This window comes from Montipora foliosa, chromosome 4 (assembly GCF_036669935.1).
Source record: "Montipora foliosa isolate CH-2021 chromosome 4, ASM3666993v2, whole genome shotgun sequence".
NCBI lineage: Eukaryota > Metazoa > Cnidaria > Anthozoa > Scleractinia > Acroporidae > Montipora > Montipora foliosa.
In genome coordinates this window covers 33071597-33091752 of record NC_090872.1, presented here as the reverse complement: position 1 = coordinate 33091752, position 20156 = coordinate 33071597, and the positions used below count along the sequence as shown (strand labels likewise).

At 36.9% G+C, this 20156-nt stretch overlaps 1 long non-coding RNA gene across 1 annotated transcript; it reads left to right on the top strand.

Moving 5' to 3' along the window:
* The first annotated feature begins 2855 nt into the window (after positions 1 to 2855).
* Positions 2856 to 7350, top strand: LOC137999189 (uncharacterized). The gene is made up of 3 exons (XR_011122913.1): positions 2856 to 2969; positions 4199 to 4279; positions 6893 to 7350. It is a non-coding gene; the product is annotated as an uncharacterized lncRNA (long non-coding RNA).
* Positions 7351 to 20156: the final 12806 nt, after the last annotated feature.

The following is a 20156-nucleotide window of genomic DNA, read 5'->3' as shown; positions in this document are numbered from 1 at the left end:
GGATGTCAATGTTTTGATGGTTTTCAGTCATTTTGTGTACATACTGTTTGAAATCAAAATTGTCGAAAACCAATTTTCTCCCTTTATCCGGTGCCAAAACAGCATATGAGGCAGGTGAAAGGAGACCTTGCGAATTATGGGCTTCAGTTCATGCACCATGCTTCTGCTTGAGCCTCTCTGTCTTATTTCTTACTTTCTGTACAACATAGGCAGCAAAATCTTTCCCATACTCGTCCATCTTCTTGTAATAGTGTGGGTGAGAAACAGTAAGTCTCAGCGAACTAAGACGGCAAAGGGTAGCCTAGAATTAAAATAATTTGAATTTGATTAATATGAAAAAAAAAAAAAAACCTTTTTGCCAGACTCTCGTGAAAACCATTTTGGAATTTTACTTTACTAACCAATCTTACCACTTCTGGACTGTCTGAAGTGATGTATGTAAATATAAGTTATAGGTCAAAATAAATGTCAGGTTAAAATGATTTTCCTTTGTCCTCTAACCCTCATTATTCATGCTCATTAATAGTTAGGGTTAGGAAGCAAAGGAAATTGAGAATAAAACTAGGTTGAAATCACTTTAACCTGAATTTCACCCACATGTCTGATCTACCACCCAGATGTCTGAAAGGCAATCTGCTCATAACAAAGCCCATTGAAGGTAAGATTAAAACTTGAACAACGTGATACTTACAATTGTTCCAGTATGATACAAAATGATGGTGTTCAACAGCTGAATGGCATTCATATACGGAGACCTATTCTTCAACAAGACAGCATCTGACATGCAAACCGTTGGTTGCCAGAATTGGTCATCCCTCTTGCTCTTCCTGAGGCTCGCTGTCCAAAGTACAGCGCTAAACAACGGGGCGTTCTTTTCCAGTTCACTGTCCATCTTTTTAATCGAAAAGAATTGGAGGTCTTTTTTTGCTTGGGGACCGAAGACAGCACGAATCTTTCAGCGAACACAAATCATCGCACTCGCGATCAACTTCTTGCAGGAAGAGTTTCCGGACATGTTTCTTTAAAATCGGGTTCTTTTACACTGCTCCGGCGATTTGTTTGTAGGTCCCACGGCACAGCATTTTGCCAAGAGACTCTAAACCTTCAGACAACGTGTTCACTTTGCTCTTACTTGGCCAGTCAAGTCGTACTTAAAGTGCTGTTTTCTTTTCAAGTTGTTGTTCCCCACTTGTATCACAAGCATGTGCGATAATCGGTGCCCGAATCAGTGAAACTGTTGGAACCGTCATCAATACTTGTAGCTCTCGATCTTTTACTGGAGTAGAGGAGGTAATCGGCGCAATTCTGTGGAAAGCCACAGGTCTGTCTGGTAAACCTGCGTCTTGTACGGCAAGCCGCTTCGAAGGAGGCAAATCTTGTCACGGGACGAAAAATTGGATTTGCTGCACATTTGATCTTTGGCAAAGCTTAAGTCAAATCTGGAATCGCTTTTGACTTTACCTTTGACGCACGTCAAACGTACGGTCAAATCCATTACCAATTTGCTTATGCCTTTGACCATGGTAAAGGTCAAGTCAAATTCGTAACAACTTTGCCTTCACATTTGACGCGCGTTAAATGTGAAGTCAAATCTGAAGAATCTTTGTGCGTTCCTTTGTTACTTGACAAAGGCAAAGACAAATACGATAGCATCTTTGACTTCAAGTTTGACTATCGTCAAATGTGAAGTCAAATCTTAACAGGCTTTCTACTTTGTTGATACCGCGGCATTGCCAAAGGAAAGACACAAAACCAAGGCAACGCTTTTGGGAGATTACAAGATTCTCCAAATACGGAACACTGACCGTCCTAGAGTGTAAGTTCGCTTTCCTCCTTTACCCCCTCAGTGACATTTCCCCCATATCCCCTATCACAAACACGTACACATTCAATCTATTGCTTGAAAAACGTCTACCAGTTGCAAAACGTAGCCTGAGTTCACATTCTTGTCGATTTTCGCTTTTCCAAAATTCAATGAGCACTAGTGCCAAAATTCCGTCGACCCCAGCAAAGGAATGCTCCCCCCAACCTTACCTCTCTACAAGGTCCGAAGGAAAGACACTGGGGAGAGGGTTGATTCAAGAACTCCTTTTATGGGATATACAAAAGAGCGGAAAAATGTACCTTCCGAAACGTTCGTCGGTAGCTTGTTCTACTTGTCGTTTTTTATTCTTTCGATATACTTGGAGCATCTTACTTTTGTAAACGTACAGCCGGGTAAAAATTATGTTTTGTGAAAGATAAAGGTCTCAGTCAGGGGATAATGAAGGTATGCAAGACCGGACACTGAACATACAACTCAAAACGGTATCGAAAATTTACTAGAGACAATACAAGCAAGGTCAAAGATAGCGATGGGAACGGGAGAAGCCAGTGGAAAAAAAAAAAAGAAGTTGGGTACGTATGCGTTATGACATTTAGTAGTATTCTATTTGGTTCACCTAACTCAAAAGCCAAACTAAAAATTATTAATTATTCGTCTTTTTCATTCACTTTTAATCTCACAGTTCACAACAAAGCCGCTATGCTTCATACACGTAAGTCATCCTTTTTGCTGAGTGTAAGTTTATAGCGATTGAAGGATTATCACTTCGTGATTAGTTTCTACTTTTAAATAATGGCAGTAAAAGTGACAGATAATTTCCCAGCTCGTTACACTGGATTTCAAAAACAAAGGTAGGGAAACTGGAGAAGAAAAAAAACAGACACTATTTTTTAATGAAACAGTGCACGAATTTCCCGCCACGCTGGCTGTATAGCACAATACAGAGGACTTGCATTGGTGTTCAGAATAAGATAACATCCCAGAACATGTCTAACACCATCTTACATCTTTCTGTAATAGATCTCTGAAAGCTCTCTGTGCCAGATGCCTATTGCAGATCATTTGACTGAAAGTCTCAGAGTATCTGTTTCATTATTGGTTTTATTCCAGCCAATCTTTGAAAGAAATGATTCCCAAGTGCATGGTGAGTCTGCAATGGGTAAAAAAAATAATAAACCACAAGAGCTTTGTTATAATAAAATGGATCTAGTTGCAAATAATCCTTTACCAAGCTTGCTGATCCAAGAAGGAATCAGGAAGATCATAAATTTTCACAATGAAATTTAAGACCATTTCGAATTTATACATCTTATACCTCTTTACCTCTATATATTATTATTTTCTTATGACTTAACTTTCAGGTAAAACCATCATGAATGTTAATATGAAGAAGTTAAATCAAAATGTTTGAGGGAACTCACTTTATCATCTGTACTAGAGAATGTTGTTCACCAAGTGGTGGTGAAGATAAATCTAGGGATCTTGGGTATTTCAGTATCAAAAAATGTTCTGTTTGATTATTAGCAAAAAAATCAAAGTAGCTCAGATTAATTAACCCATTGACTCAAGGGGGTTCCCCATTGACGAGTAAAATCGTCTGGCATTAGACAGAGTAAAATACTAAGTCTGACCGGTTTGGGTGTCAAAAAGTTAATTAAATTAATTAATGGGGACATAAGTTTTCAGTGATTGATTAAGGAAAAATAAGTGTCACCCTGTCAATGTCTAATCTAATCCCCATGAAAACATACTGATTTTGACATTTCAAGTGAATGTACATGCAGAATGTATGTCTGATATATAACAATGAATTAATGACAGACATTTTACCTTTAACTTTAATTTTCAATTCATAAAGCCAGTAACCCCTCAATAGTACAAATTAAGTAGTAAATACAGAAATATTGGAAATATTCAGTACCATGGACGAAGGCAAACAAGGATACATCATAAAAAGTAAGATTATTCAAAAAATAATTTTATTATTTTTTTAAAACATGGTTGAAAATAATTGTTTTTTGGTTAGCCAATTATGTTTCAGGCAGGAGTACATTGAAACTTTGAAGAAGAAAACAGCAGAGATTCACTCACACCACTACTGCCATTGCTTGAGGAGCATCTGCATCTAAGAATGCAAGGCTATTTCTTAATTAAAGCACTCACATTTTTTGCAAACAATAGAGTACATGTCTGTAGTCATCAGTTATTGACAGCAGTGTGTACCCTACTTAGATTAGTGCCTTTGTCTTTTCATGAAGTACAGATGTGCACATGTCATATCACTATGCATTAATAAAGCACTACTCAATATGTGCATGGTATCAACTTAAATCTTTCTGTACGAGAAATTAAGACCTCTTTTTATTCCCAAAGATGCAAGGACAAAAACAGATCTGAGCAGGAATGCAGAACATTATTTTACACATGCCAAGAAAACTACAAAGATGTCATGAGGTAACAGCCATTCTTACAGTAGTACCCCATTCATTACTTACACATGCATGTGTTATATTAACTAAAGAACCACTTACGCCTAGCATAACTAAGAAATGAGATACACAATAGGCCATTTTACAGTTGTTTGCTCAGCGACCAAGCCTATGAATGGCTGCGAGGCTGCCGGTGACCTTGCATTGATACAGACCTCACTGCTTTTATCATGTAAATTGTGTTGTTGTAATGCTAATTAGTCCATATTACCCTCGCTTCCATTGTTAGGCCTGGTAACTTAGCCACAACTGTAAAATGGTCTATTTGCTTTCCCCATTAAATCCTCTCCCTCCATCTACTAGCAATAAGATAATCATAGGTTATGCAAATTGAATTAAATACTGCACTTCAAGAAAACATCAAGCAGCCTTAACTAAAATTAGAGTCCTAGTTAGAAGGCATATACTATTGTTATTAGCACACTCGTCTTCCCCCTGGGCAGTTTGGATTAAAAGGGTTAAGGGTTTTATCTTCAGGGCCTGTTGGTAGAACAAAAAGTTGAAGAAGGGAGATTGTCAGCTAGTAGTGTAAAATGAATGCAAACATGTGTCTATAAGAAGAAAATCGTTACTAATTCTCTCATGCCTGTAAGGCTGCAGTATTTGCTCTCAAATATTAGAATACATTTTATTTGGTTCCTGCTTTGCCGGGTTCCCTTTGGTGAAGACTTTGAAAACTAAAGAGATTAATACACTGAATTTGTAAAATCAATTTAACTACCCGACATGACAACTGTTAGGTAGAAAACCCCACCCTTTATCCTTGGAAAAGGTTTGCAGTTTACTGATTAAGAATGACATCATATTGTCCTCGATCCAGCGCTCTAGGGCTTTTTTATACTGACCATCATCAGTATAAATCCACTTAAAATGAGAATTGAATTTCTGATAGTAGCAGCATTAGTTTTAAATGAAATCTTCACAGCTGAGCCGCTAAACGAAAATGATAGATTTGTACTAGCAAAATATTCTGCACTTTTGCGTACAGTATAAATTACCCTTGTTGAAGGGGGGCATCTTGGGTTATTTGCAGCGCAGATTCCCCAATATTTTCGCAAGGAGTGTCACCAGATGCAACGTTCACTACGCATAACAAATTTTGCGTTCCACCACAGGTAGCCCAAGCTCGATATATGCGTATCTGTACTGTACTTTTTTATGCAAGAGCAGAAATATAGGGGTTTGTACGGGGAAAACGGCTTTTCTCAAAATTTAAAAAGTATTTACGATTTAAAATAAAAAAAAGAGCTTACCTCGCTTCAGTCTTCTGTTTATTTGTCTTTGGTACGGTTTCTGGGTCCATTAAGATCTATTTAGGTGGTTTTTAGTTCCTCCTCTTTTCCCTCTCTATAGAAGAGGGACCGAAAACCACCTAAACCGCTCTTAATCGAAACAAGAAAGTGAAGCAAAGACAAAGAAACACAATACTGAGGCGAGGGAAACTATTTCTTATTTTAAAACGTAAATTTATACATATGTGTTTTTTACTTTTGCGAAAATTCATTGTCCCATACAAATCTTAAAATTCCTACTCGTACATAATATAGTACAGATACACATATTTCGAGCTTGCATGCGCCATCTATGATAGGAGACAGAACCTTAATGGTTTACTGATATTCTCGATTTGTTTGTGTCTTTTCCTTTGTGTGGTTAAGGAAGGGATTTGCATCATGGAAAATTAGCTCGATTAGTCCGTTCGATTCCAAAATAGAATCCTTTTGGATCAAAAGAAAGACACTAACATAAGTTACCGTTCCTTTCTTTGTTGTAATAGGGCATCAATAGCCCATAAAGATCATACGTAATAGCTTAGAAAGCGCTGGAACCCGTTCCCTGAAAAAAAATGCTGATAAATATCGAACATACAACCAGCAGTACTTGCCTGGTAAGGTACAAAAATTTGGTTTATCAACGGAGTTGATAATGTAAATTGACCACCGTACAGAGATTCTAAAAGCTGACGTTTCGAGCGTTAGCCCTTCGTCAGAGCGAATTCGCTCTGACGAAGGGCTAACGCTCGAAACGTCAGCTTTTAGAATCTCTGTATGGTGGTCAATTTACATTATCAACTCCGTTGATAAACCAAATTTTTGTATACTACTTCCCCACCGACGCAGCACCACAGTTTCTTTAGAAACTACCCCTTCATTCATTTGCCTGGTAAGGGCCGTTCAGGATTTAGTGGATCGGGGAAAGGTTTATTAGGTTTATTTTGGGTACCATGCGGGCTAGTCTTGACTAAAAGGTCGAGGGCTCACAGGCCGGGTTAGTTTTGGTTGACTGTAAACCAATGAATTCTCGACGACCACAGCATCTTCTCTGTTGTGGTTGCTCTGATTAAACAGCGACCTATGGTCTTTACTATTCACATAAACGTAGAAAAGACTGATTGAGATTGTCCTGAACTTCCTTCTTGGCCCTAATCTGCCACTCTTTTTTTCGCCGTCGTCGTCTGTTTTTTATATATCTGAAATGCATACAGAGACACTACAAATGCTGGGAAATGTGAGTAAAGTTCACAAAGGTGGAAATTCATCATGGTAAAGTTATTTTGCCTTTTCCTTTCATTTCACAGAAAGTGTCACGATAAAAGAGGCCATTAAAATCAAGCAAGAAATTGTGCCGAAGTCTTAATTCGTAAATGTCATCAGACAACTCCGCGACTGGTGATAGTGGTGATAGCGAAGGGCTTGAAAACGAAGAAGAAAGGAAGAGGAAAAGGAAGTTCATGACAAAGGCTGCCTTGGTGGTCAACCCAGCTCGACATGTTGATGAGATCTTTGGACGGAAAATCGTTGCGTAGAAGATCCGCCTAGGTTGCCTCATAGGACAAGATAACAACAACCAGAAAACTTGTCAGAGCAGCGTATTGCCCCGCAAGACGCCCCGCAGTGGGCAATCCGCGTTGTTCCGCAGTGCTTAAGACTTGGTAACAGCGTTAAACCAGTATTAGAGATTAAGAGAGTTTGACCAAGGAAACTTGACCGTCATACCGCCCAAAATGCTGTTGATAATCTATTGGAAATCTTTAGTTGACGCACTTGCTGACTATCAACTAATAGCCATGCTAATGCATATATAGAGAATGTCTGGTTGTCTTGACTTCTGTGCACAAATAACCATTCTTTGGAAGAAAATGTGTTCTGTGCAAAAAATGCAGTAGAATAGCAGCAGAATTTCACTGTTTTTTTAAAGAGGACTTTCTCGGCTTTTGAAGTGGATTTAGGTGACTTCAAAAGTTCACCTAAGAAGCCCATCAGCATACTACCAGGAATCCTGCCTGATACCTGATACCTGATTGACGTGCTGCTAAACCATTTATTGGGTGACCGATTGTGTGAGTTGGATAGTTGCATTTTATATTACTCATAAAACAATGGCCGTCTCATTTGAAGAAAACCAATTTTTTTGCATCAAGAATATCAATAGTTCGTTGTTGAAGAAGTCTTAACTTCTATCGAGGAAATAGGACAATTAGAACTTACATTTATTTCCCGGCACATAATAAAAATGGGAAAGCCAAAGTCTCTTCACTTCACACTGTCACCGCAAGACTTTAATCATGCACAAAAAAAATGAAATCAATGATTACAATTGGTGCAAAATCTAGTTAGTATGCTGGTGGCCGTCGATTGAGTGTCAGTCTCGGCACAAAGAGTTAAAAATAATTTTGGCGGATTTTCGCATGAAATAGCGTTTACTCGAAGTTTATTTTGTTAATTTCAAGTCGGTGTGGCTAAAGCTGTTTTCCACAATGAACTACAACTTAAATATAACTTTTTAGCTTGCCTCAAAGTTAAAACGCTGTTTCATGGGAAGTTCCTTTCGGTTTTGACTTGTTGTTGGTGAGTAAGAAAAAAATAAAGATTTTATCATTTTTTTTTATTCAAAGTTTTCAGTAGTTCCATTTACCCTGTCACTTATGTCCACTACTCTTGATATTGTGTCAGTTACATGATACTTCCAAGAGAGGTGTCATGATTGTTTGTCATAAATTAACTTAACTAATTCTACGGTGACAGTGATTTTACTTGTTATGCAACAAAGTTGTTGATAACACGGCGCTTATTGTGCGTGTAGTGTAAATATTACAGGTATAAATAAATTGAAGCCTTGAGAGAAGTGAAGCACTGGAATTGAAAAAAATTAATTCTCATCCTTCGATTTATTTATACTCTTTGACATTTACATTTTGGATGTATACTACAACTTAAAAATGCGCAACAAAATCGATTCCTAGAGATATTACAGAATGTAAGGTGTGAGATTCTTGGTTTTGCCAAGAGTATGAATTCCTTTGAATAAAAAATGGAAAAACACAGTTTTTCGTCGTATCTGCATTTCAGTCTGTCTCTCATATGGCATAACACGGGGGTGGATGGCAAATTAATTTGACTACGGTGGTTTCAGAAATGCCACTCTAGACATATTTCAGATATTTGAAAAACATTTCAATTGAGACTCAAGTACATTTATGATGGACAGTTGTTTGAGTTGAACGGTGTCTTTGTTACGGCTAGAAAAATTCAGAAGTTTCCGTACTACCGTCCTGATTAAGGAAAAGTAGTCCAGAGATCTGAGTTTTCAATTCAGCGCTTCAAGCCAACAGCTATAAATACACCCCAAGACATCTTTGGCTACACCTTTGCTAAATCTTTGACTTGAATCTCAAACACGTTTGACTACACCTTTGTCAAATCTTTAACCTGAATCTCAGACATGTTTGACCACGCCTTTGTCAAACCTTTGAACTGAATCTCAGACATCTTTGACAACACTTTTGCCAAGTCTTTGAATTGAAGCTGAGACATCTTTGACGACACCTTTGTGAGGGTAACAAAGGGTTGTCAAATAATACCTTTGGCGCTTGTCAAAGGTTGGGTGTAAAACTGTAGTAAAAACGGCCTTTACCACCTGAGACCCCCCTGCAAAGGCAACCGCAAAGATAATATTTGACGCGCGTCAAAGGCATGTAAAGCTGTAACAAACGCGGTCTTTATCGCGCCTTTGACAAGACATTTGACGCTATGTAAATCCAATTTTTCGTCCCGTGTGTGAACATGGTCTCCGTGTCGCATTTGACGTATATGCCTGTCGCAAAGAATCGTTGACTTCTCTTAAGGTGGAAATAAGTGCCCTTCTATTCTTTAATTTCACAAGGCAACACCGACAAATGTAAGAAGAATTAAATTCCACGCTGAAATCCAGAGATAACATCTCCGATTTTACGTTGAATTCGGTACGCCCGGCAACTAGATTTTTGTCCGCTTTATTAACAATAGCCACGCAACAAAGAACACAGGCAATCGCCAAAGGTGCCGCTAGCATCATTGATCAAGTCACATTTTCGTTTTGAGATAGCCGAAAAGTAAAACGAAGAAAAATTATTTTTGATACCTGTCTCAAACGATCTGTGGTTTCACGACTCGCGGGAAAACCATCAATTCACCAATCACAACATAGGAAATCGCTTTCGTCACAACATCACATAACAACCAATCAGACGTTTTCCAGGAGATTCCAGGGAAACCACCCGCGGTGTGGAACACGATTAGCGTCGGCATTACACAGACGTTTCTCTCACCGATTTTTTCCAGGGAGGAGGCGGATGTACACAGGCTAAGGAAAAAACGACTAATCACTTTTTAGAAATATACATCCCCTTGAAATAACTCATCCTTAGAAACAACACCACGTTTGAGCTATTACTGGTGTACCGCTTTGTCGTTCTCGTTCTCTTTCTCTCTTCTTTTTTTGTTTCTGTTCTTCTGTACTGTCATAGGTCGTCCAGGGATCTTGCAACCTTAGTAGACTAAAAATTAAACATCTTAAGATAAGACTCATGCCAAAAATGCAGCTCAGAGCAAAAAGCAGCACTAAGCAAATTAACAACAAACACTCAGCGTTAAGTTTATATCCCCCCAATGCTTGACCTGAATAACTACGTAGCCACCAGTGTGTCCTGACCACAGCTATATTATGTCAAACTTGGATTGAAACCAGCGAAAAATGCAAGAAAAAAATATTTCCCAAACCGTTCCTGAACACAAAAAGCATCGGCTGTCAAGATCTTTTGTTGACGTAGCATAACCGTGTAGTCGCGTCGAGTCACAGAAAGAGCGCGAAAAATGCTCAGGTGTGAGTGTCTGACCTGGCTTTAGCCTGCGTTTCCAATCAACAATCAGTCCCTGGTCAGCGATGAACTTAAAAAAAAAAACAGCTGACCTCGATAAGGTCCAACTTGACCCACGATATGGTCACGTAATATTGGTCGGCGGATACCTTCTTTTGACACGTGTCAATTAACCATAACATTGATGTCCAATATAAATGACGTATGCTATAAACTAGCTAGAGTGTCAACTGCAAAAATTGCCTCCTGGATGACCAAGGGGGACTTTTGTCTGATTGGTTGATAATTTGCTTGTGCCCAGGCTTTTTTGACACGCTAGCGAGCGAAATAACAAACCAAATGGCAGCCGAAGATGTCTTGTTCCATTACTTGCTCCAGGATTTTTTTAGCAAGAGCATCGTTTACACCTTTTTTCTTTCGGAATAGAGGTATTTCAGTGCTAAAACTTGTTTACAGTCTTTCGCTCTTGCGTGTTGGAATCTTTGCCGGTGGCTTCATGCTCAAATTAGACAATATTCGTATTCCCCGACGACCCTGTAACGAGTTGGTCTTAGAGCATGAATGTGAGGCTAATGTGGAGAAAGTTGCCGCGAAATACAAGAAATTTACATGGAAAGTTATGGCCGGTTTAGCGGAAAAGGAAAAACAGGTCAGAAATTGGAAGGTGCAGGCTCTAGGGATATCTGTCTCCAACAAAAAAAAAAAAAAAGAAATGGTTAAGCTGACAGAAAAAGCTAACAAACTCGGTTTAGAACTGACAGATTACAATGAGTCGCCCAGCGAAGTTGTAAACGCGAAGTTGGTGACAAACGATTGTACGATTCCGAATCCTTTAAATCTCCATTTTGACTGGAGCAACGATTTTTCAGATGCCCCGAACTTTTCCTGGGGAGATTTGTATTGCTATTTAATAAACAAGTCTCTTGAAGGATACCGCTAACACTGGGATGGCCATGTGTACAATCTTGAAAGGAACAAGAACATTTATTTTGAACACCACAAAATGAAATTTTCTGTTAAACCTACTGAACGAGAGAAAACACTATCAGGAAACAAGCCGACATAAGATGGCTGGATAATCGTACATAAGGATGGTGTTGTTCTCTCTCCACACTACCCTTGCATTGGCGAGTAAGTACTATCAGTTTTCTTCGTGATTATCCGCAAATTACGTAACAAAGCAACGCGATTTTCACTTCGTTGATAAAAATTAACACTCTATCATTTCACAGCTCTGATGGGACTTTCCGTTTCATCGGGGCGGCACTCATCGAACTTGAAGACACTCTTCGACAAAATACAGTGGTTACTTGCACTGGCGAGAAATGTGCGTGGAAAAGAAGAGAAAGGACACACAAAGCTTGTAATTTAGAAGACATGACCTTTACCAAACCTGAAATTGGCAAAAAGAAGAAAAAGGCAGTGAAGCCTTCAACCAGGAATTATGATCCACGCCCCAAACAAGTTGTAAACAATGATAATCTAGTTGCACAGTTCAGAGGACTGCTTATTAATACAGTTCCTTCAGCAGTAGGTCTTCATATATTACCTGACCCTGGATTGAATGAAGCCACCGAAGCCATTGACGAAATTACAGAACAAACTAGCACAAATGGTGCTCCTTTAACAAGTACTCTTGGTAACCAATCTGGGCAAGAACGGCCATTTACTTTAAACTGTATATCGCCTTTCAAAACTCACCCCCCCCCTCCCCCCCTCCCCCCCTGCAATACCCCCCAGCTACAAGGGGAACATATGGAAGCTACGAAAGGGACATCTTTAATTGTTTATCGAATTAAGAGGATTTCAGACTGAAATTGGTGTTTTTGTGGGGAATATACGCTAACTCCTAGAGGCATTGAAGACTCGCTGAGCTCCACGTTTTAAAACCACATTTTAATGTTTACTTCTTAAAAACCTCCTCCGCAATAAAATTAATACGAAATAGAACATAGCCACAGTTCCACGATAGTCATCAAACAACGTTCTCATTTGTTTGTTTTTGGAAAATTGTTTTCAATGTTGTCGTGTCTTTTTTATCGTGATATTGGATTCGATCCCTTGACGTCCGAATACAATTGACTAGCAAGTTCCCGTGCGACTCTGGCTTTACTAAAAACCGTTTGTAGTAAATTAAAGACAGGCAACAACATGGCATCAACACGAACAAAAAAACAAATGAGAACATTGCGTAACGATCATCGTGGAACTGCGATTTTGTCTTTTTTTTGTTTTGTTTTGTTTTGTTTTGTTTTTTTTCTTAAAAAGTAAACATTATAATGCTATTTTACAGTGTGAAGGTCAGCGAGTCTTCAGTGTTTCTGGCGGTTGGCGTATATTTCGTAAGTAGTATAGGAGTTGGGGGTACGAGCACATTTTTCCAAAAATGTTCTCATACCAACCCAACTCCATACTACTTTCCATTTAATGGCTACCAATTTTTGATCTCGTATTTTCGTTCTACTATTTTTGGAAATCTATATGTTTTTATTGTATAAAATTAATATCTCATATAATAGTGTAATGATATAATAGTATAATGAGTTGTAAAGAAATACATGAAGAACTTGTCAATATGGAAGAAGTGGTCTGTCCATTTTGCAATAAACGAATATCAAAGCATACTAAAAAAACAGAACAATGTTGTGGTGAACCGTTTATAGTAAAGGATAATACCATAGTTTGTAAAAAATGCGGAACAGTTCAAGGTTATACACCTCTTATAGAATATGTTGACTTTTATGAAAACAAACACAGATTTCACCGTAAATCAATCTATCAGCGAAAATATCATATAGAAAACATAATGAATAACATAGCTGCAAAAAATGGTTTTCAGATAACCGTGAAAAATAGAGATAAGATATTGAGAATTTTTGATGAAATTGGTAAGGTCGTAAAATCTGTGAATATAGACAGAAAGCGTATGATTAACATAAATTTCATTTTGAAACAAATATTTAAAATGCTTGATCTTCCTTTTGAAAAGGTCAAGACGAGTAAATCCAAAAAGACACTTAAATCATATGAACAATATTGGAAGGACATAAAGACACTGATAATCGATGAAATAAACACAATAGTTAAGGAATGAATTTGTCATTGTATTTAGCGTAGAACTTATCAACACTAGGACAAACATCAGTCACAAAATCATCTACATTTTTTAATTCTGTGTGAAACGATGGTTGAAAATCACCGCTTTTCAACATGTCTTTTATTGAATTCAATAGATGTTGATAACTTTGGTATGCGTATGTGCAATTTTGTATTTTAAGATCCAGTGATTGGAAATCCATGTAAGACTTGATTAACAAAGCACAAGTGCTTATTGCTACAAGAGCTATACCTCCTGTCACCACAGCACTAATAATTCCACCAGTACCAGTTATGACTGAAATAGAATTTCCCATCAGTTTTAATTTTTTATACCGTTTCACAGCCTGCTTAAAAGCCCAGCATTTTCTGTCGTATATTTTGTAATAGCCTTTAAGTTCATCAACCTGATCTTCTGTAAGTTTGTCTGAAATATGATTCCAGTCAAATAATTTTTTTCGTTTGTCAGTCATAATTATAGTTTAGATTGTTAATCGTCTGCATAGACAATATAGTATACCACTGACTTGACCACAAAAAGGTGATCTTTTAATCAGTTTAGTTGTGTATTTTTCTGAAATAGCATAAGTGTAACCTCTACCGAGCTTATGGTGGTCATAAAACCTTCCGGAAGCATCATGTAATACACTATGTGAATTTAATATATTAATCCAACCGAAGATCTTTTCAAGTAACCATGTTAGACAGCCACTACCTAGTCCAAGAAGACCTATTTCACCATTATTGAGTTCAATAATCTTATTTATAGATATATCTCTTTCGAGATGAAAAAAATGCAGGTATCTATAAACAAGTGCTGATTTTAATATTTTATCGTCAATGTTTGGATGTTTTTCCTTTGTTTTTTCAAAATTGTATGTCACATATTCGAGCAATAAATTGATATACATATATATATTACGTTATATTGTATCTTTGCATCAGAACGGTATGATGGTCGGATATCGTTTTTTCGTCTCATATATATTGATCACATATTTTTAAAAAGCTAAAGTGCCTAATTTCATGAAGTAAATAAATCTTCTTGGTCTTACACCAGTTACTTTAATTTTAAGTTCGGTAATATTATCAAATAATTGATTAATGTCGACAGTTAACAAATTGCCTCTTGTAAAATCAAGATTGTATTGCAAAGAAATTGATGCACCAGATTTTAATATGAGTGAATAATTAGTATTTAGTCTGTCAGCAGTTAAGACAGAAATTTGTTTAATGTAAATTTTTTCCTGCAATAAATGCTTTAATTCGAATGACCAACCAAAAGTATTAGGAATTAGGAAATCACAATCTGAATTGCTATCTTTTGTGTTTCCAATGAGATCAGATGTAAGAAGATTATCTTTCAAATATTTTTTGGTGACGGCATCATTATCACCTGATGGAGATGATAAACCTGTTATTTTGTTGTTATTCATATCGATTGATACATGCAATTGAAATTCATTGCTGGCAACTTCGTAAGCTTTTTCGTAATCATATATCGTCATATCAAGGTCGTTTTTTGTTTCATCTTTAATACCATAAATCAAAACATAAACAGGCAACAAAGCAGGACTGCCATTGTCAAAATTGCTTTTAATAGTGATGTAAAGTCTTCTTTCGATTTGTTGCGATGTGCCATTAGGTGTGGCAGTTAGAATCGTTCTGTAATATTTATAATTTGAATCCACTTTGACTGTTCTTCCAGAGACGTTTATGTTTTTACCCTCGTAGGCCAATTCTATAGAATCAAATTCATAATCATAAAACGGAGATTTTTGAAAATAAACTTCAACACAAAATGTGTATTTGTCGGATTTATCATCTCGATACATTTTAAACAGATTCAAGTCAAATTTTCCTTTATACTCACTGACACCACCTTGTGTATATCTCTGAACATTCATGAAAAACGCTTTATCATTTGTTTTATGTGGCATGTCAGTAAATGTTTTCAATTCTACGTCCTGTAATCCAAAATCTTCAGTAAATTCACCATCATCCATAACATATTTTAACACGTTTTTTCTATTTGTATGTGTGCTTATATGACTCTCTGCTATTTTTTGGTCTGTATATTTATTATTTTCGGTACTTATAGTTGAAAAAGCATCATTTACTTGCTTCAAAGTTATAGCGTCTTGATTATGTGTGGCGTTTCCGAGATTTATTATTCGTTGATTGTTCATGTCTAGATTGGAAGTCATTGTATTACTGCCGTCTCGTAAAACGACTTGATTTATATCTGGCTTTTTGCCTGTTTCATCATCGACATATTTTTTAATTGCTGCATCACCTTCGTCTGTAGGAGGATCGACATTAGTTATTTTGTTGAACGACATATTTAAATGGCCTGACATATCTTGTGAACCATCTCGTAATAAAACCTGATTGACATTTGGTTTGGCGACTAATGCAGTATCAATGTATCCTTTATTTACAACATCAGTCGAATTTGAACCGTTACTAACCTTTTAATTTTATTGTCGCCAAAGTCAAAATCACCAGTCACAGAAACTGTCCCATCTCTTTTCAAATAATCAGACAAATCCATCTTTTCAACATGTGTTTCGAAATATCGTTTATTTACAACATCAGTTTCACTAAGGGGATTTGCGACATTGATTATTCGTTTATTGTTCATATCCAAATTGCCTGTCATTTCAGCTGAACCGTCTAATCGAAGTGCATCCAAAAATAATCGATCAACGTAACCTTTTCCTGTGGCATCATTTACACCTGTTGGATCAGCAAGATTCTTTATTTTTTTGTTTGACATGTCGAGATCTCCAGTCATCTCCTGTGTACCATCTCGTAACACAACCTGATTGACATTTGGTTTGGCGACTAATGCAGTATCAATGTATCCTTTATTTACAACATCAGTCGAATTTGAACCGTTACCAACCTTTGTAATTTTATTGTCACCAAAGTCAAAATCACCAGTTACGGAAACTGTCCCATCTCTTTTCAAATAATCAGACTAATCTATGTTGTTGACATGTGTTTCAAGGTATTGCTTATTTACAACATCAGTGTTATTCACGGGATTTGCGACATTAACAATACGTTTATTTTCAATATCGATTGTTGGACCAGATTTTGCAACAAATCTGCTTCGAACCTCTTGGAGGGTCGTCAATTGATCTTCGTATGTGTTAGGTCTCGTGTTGTAAAAAGTTTTCTATTGACAATCAATAGCATAATCGGTGTTTCCAGTCTTTAAAAAATTTCGTGTGAACCAATCCATATTGATGGCGTCTTTGCTGTTTGTGCGTGGATCTGGTAACTTTTCAACAGTGTTATTTCCCATCTGCAAATTAGAATACATTGGTTGTGTTCCGTCCAACAAAAGAACTTGTTTTTTCACAACCACATCATTGTTGTCTGTTCCTTCGGCTGTATTTGTTATTTTTTGATTTTTCATGTCAATAGGATTTTGGACTTCGATTTTGCCATCGTCGACATTTAAATCCATGTAATATGTATGCAAATGCAGGCTTGAAACAGCATCCGATTGCCCATGCCTTGCCGGCGCTATATTTTCAACACGTCTGTTATCCATATTGAGGGCTCCAGTCATTGCATTGCTTCCATCCAATTTTAATGTCTTTGAAACCTCTGAATCAACATAACTCTTGGTGGTTGCATCGTCATTCGTTTGCGGTGAAGCTACATTTCTTAGTTTTTTTATTTTGAATATCATAATCACCACCATCAGTAAGTTTAAAACCGACACCAGGCAATCCTTTTACTATTTCAATAATTTTGTCATGCAATGTTGTTTCTTCAGGTAATTTGCCATTAGAGTAGCTCATATATACATGGGTTATATTGTTCCATCAAAGTTCATTGTTGTAAATTTCCGTGGCTTATCGATATATATGAAGCTGTAAGGGTCACCAGTTGCTTTTTCGTATAATTGTTTTGATACATTGTTTTCTCTGCAAATAAGCGATTTTTCGTTGTTGCTTGGAAATTCATAAATAGCAAAATGTGAGCAGTTTAATCTGATATCTTTTGGAGTTTTATAATATGATTGACTGAGATAAATAACACTGCAATTTTTATGTCTTCCCTGAATAAAATAGTCAACTAATGGCTTTTGGTTTCTATCACATACAAAATCGTCAAATATTACCAATTTCTGATTTTCACTATCAAGATCGTTTACAGGAATGATTTTATCATTTCTTGCTTCAATAACATCATAACCAGCTTCATCACTTATTGGTTTGAACTTATCCATGAGATTCTGATACTTTGACTGCTCTAAGTTTTTTGCATAAAGGTATATTTTATCAAAGTACAACAAATTGTAAATCATATGCATCAGTGTATTTGTTTTTCCCGAACCAGAAGGTCCACAAATGAGCATGCGGAAGCATCGATCAGGCATGAAATCATATATTTGTTTGAAATTGGATATGACATTATCGTCAGTATGATAATTTGGTATTTTCATTTCTATATTATATGGGCATATTATTTCGATGACATGGTGTTCAACATGGTGTTTGACATGGTGTTTAACATGGTGTTAAACGTTATTTTTTATATGTGACCCTATTTGGGAAACCGAGCTTAACGAAAATAGCGTTGTAATGCATTTTCAATGCATTTTAACTGCGTTGATAATGCATTACAACGCATTGATAATGGTTCTCAACGCATTTGTAATGTTATTCAGTCCATTGTAAAAACGTTGACAATGTTCAACAAATGTTTAAGAATGGATGAAAAACGCGTTGCCAACGCGTTGGCAACTTTTTCCAACGTTTGATACAAATTCTGCACAAAACGTTGAAAACAAAGCTAAATACATTGTCAACACAACCAATTAATAGCGGTTTATTTACCAGCAACAAATTCAATTGAACATCATAATTCTGCTTCTGAGAGAATTTCATTTTGTTTGATTAATAAAGAGCAATTTGTCGCAACTTACATTAAAAATTTTGCGAAGCAACAGCCAATGTACCCACCAGAAGTATAAACGTTGAAAAAGAAAATGTTGGCGTGATTTGTTTGGCGCTTCGCCCCCGAGCTTGCCACTAATTAGTTCAATATTTTTTCTGTCATAAATTTTAAGTAAACTTTTCGATTTCATTGGCTTCGAAAAGAAAGAGTAAGCTTCAAAAAGTCTTTGAAATGCATCAAGCTGTTCACGATTAAATGCAACCGACGGTATACCAATTTTCATCGTTCTTAACTCATCATCCCAAGTCACGCACACCACGCATTTGACAAAGATCTTTTTTTATCAATTTAACCTTGCCTCGCTCTTGGCAAAAGATTGCGTTTCAGGAAATTTCACTCCTATTTAGTATTATAAGTATTTCTGATGACGCCTTCACTTGCTACTCAAGGGAATGGTTATTAATGGTCATTTATTTTCCCTGGTGATTTTATACAAACATTACGAAGCAGATCGACACTGAGGCAGACAAAGGCGCGCTACATGTTAGCTCATGTTATGGCTCGATCGTTTTGCGCCTTTTATCTTTATGGTGTTTTATTGCAATGGTTAACTTAACCGCAAAAGGGTTTAATCTGCACTGGGGTAAAAGCAATTTTAGGAGGCCCGCAGAACAAAATTTTTTCTGTATCAGCAGTTCAAATTCATGAGTGCTCGTGCGCAACGTTGACATTCCTTTGTTTAATCCATGTGCCATACAAATCATGTTTGTGATGTTGTGGTATTTTGTTGCAGTTGCCAACTGAAATTCTCTGGATCAATTTATTGGCCCGATTTTTCGTATTGGTTACACATGAAGTGTTCTTTATTTTAAGTCAAATCTATTTTGCATATGTATAACGAGATTCGCGGAACGGAAAGGAGCAGTGGTATTTGAAGCCAAAATATTATCTGTGGACTTAAAGATGAAAACAATGAAGTATCTGTCCTTCATTCCGGAAACAAGAGAACTTGCCGACACATCTTTGCCTGTAGAATGTCACACTTCTACTTGTGGGAATCGTCAAGAAACTACAGGCCCGGGTTGCTCGATGCATGGTTAGCGCTATTAAACCATCGTTAAATATCATGGAAACCTATAGGTTTTGACACCCGTAAGATACTTTAAACTTGCAGCTATTTGTATGGCGTTAGGCAACAAGTTTTAATTTAACTCATGTCAGGACACTGCATGCATGCAAATCCGAACAACCACAGTGTTGATTTTTACATGTTTCGTGCGCTAGTCCTTACCCGAGTTAGCAACGTTCCTGTATTCATCCATTTTCGTTGATAACCTACGTACTGTACGGAACGCGAGTTTTGTCCGATGTCCTTCTACAATTTAGGGATGTATACATTTAATTTAAAGGCTCTCTCAAACCAGTCGCCGATGGCAAAAGTATTAATTTTGACAAGGATTGAAGCCATTTATTTCTATTATAAAAATCCTACACTGCACAGTAAATGTATATACACGTACACAACATCTCTTGTCAAAACGATAAACAATAAAGCGTAATGCCAAAAATAATATTAAAGTTTTTCACAAAGGAACGGTTGATTTGAATTCAGTTAAATTTGAGTCTCGATCGATTGTTCAAATCGAATGTCATTTGAAACACACGCATGTATCAGACAGTGTTTTTACCG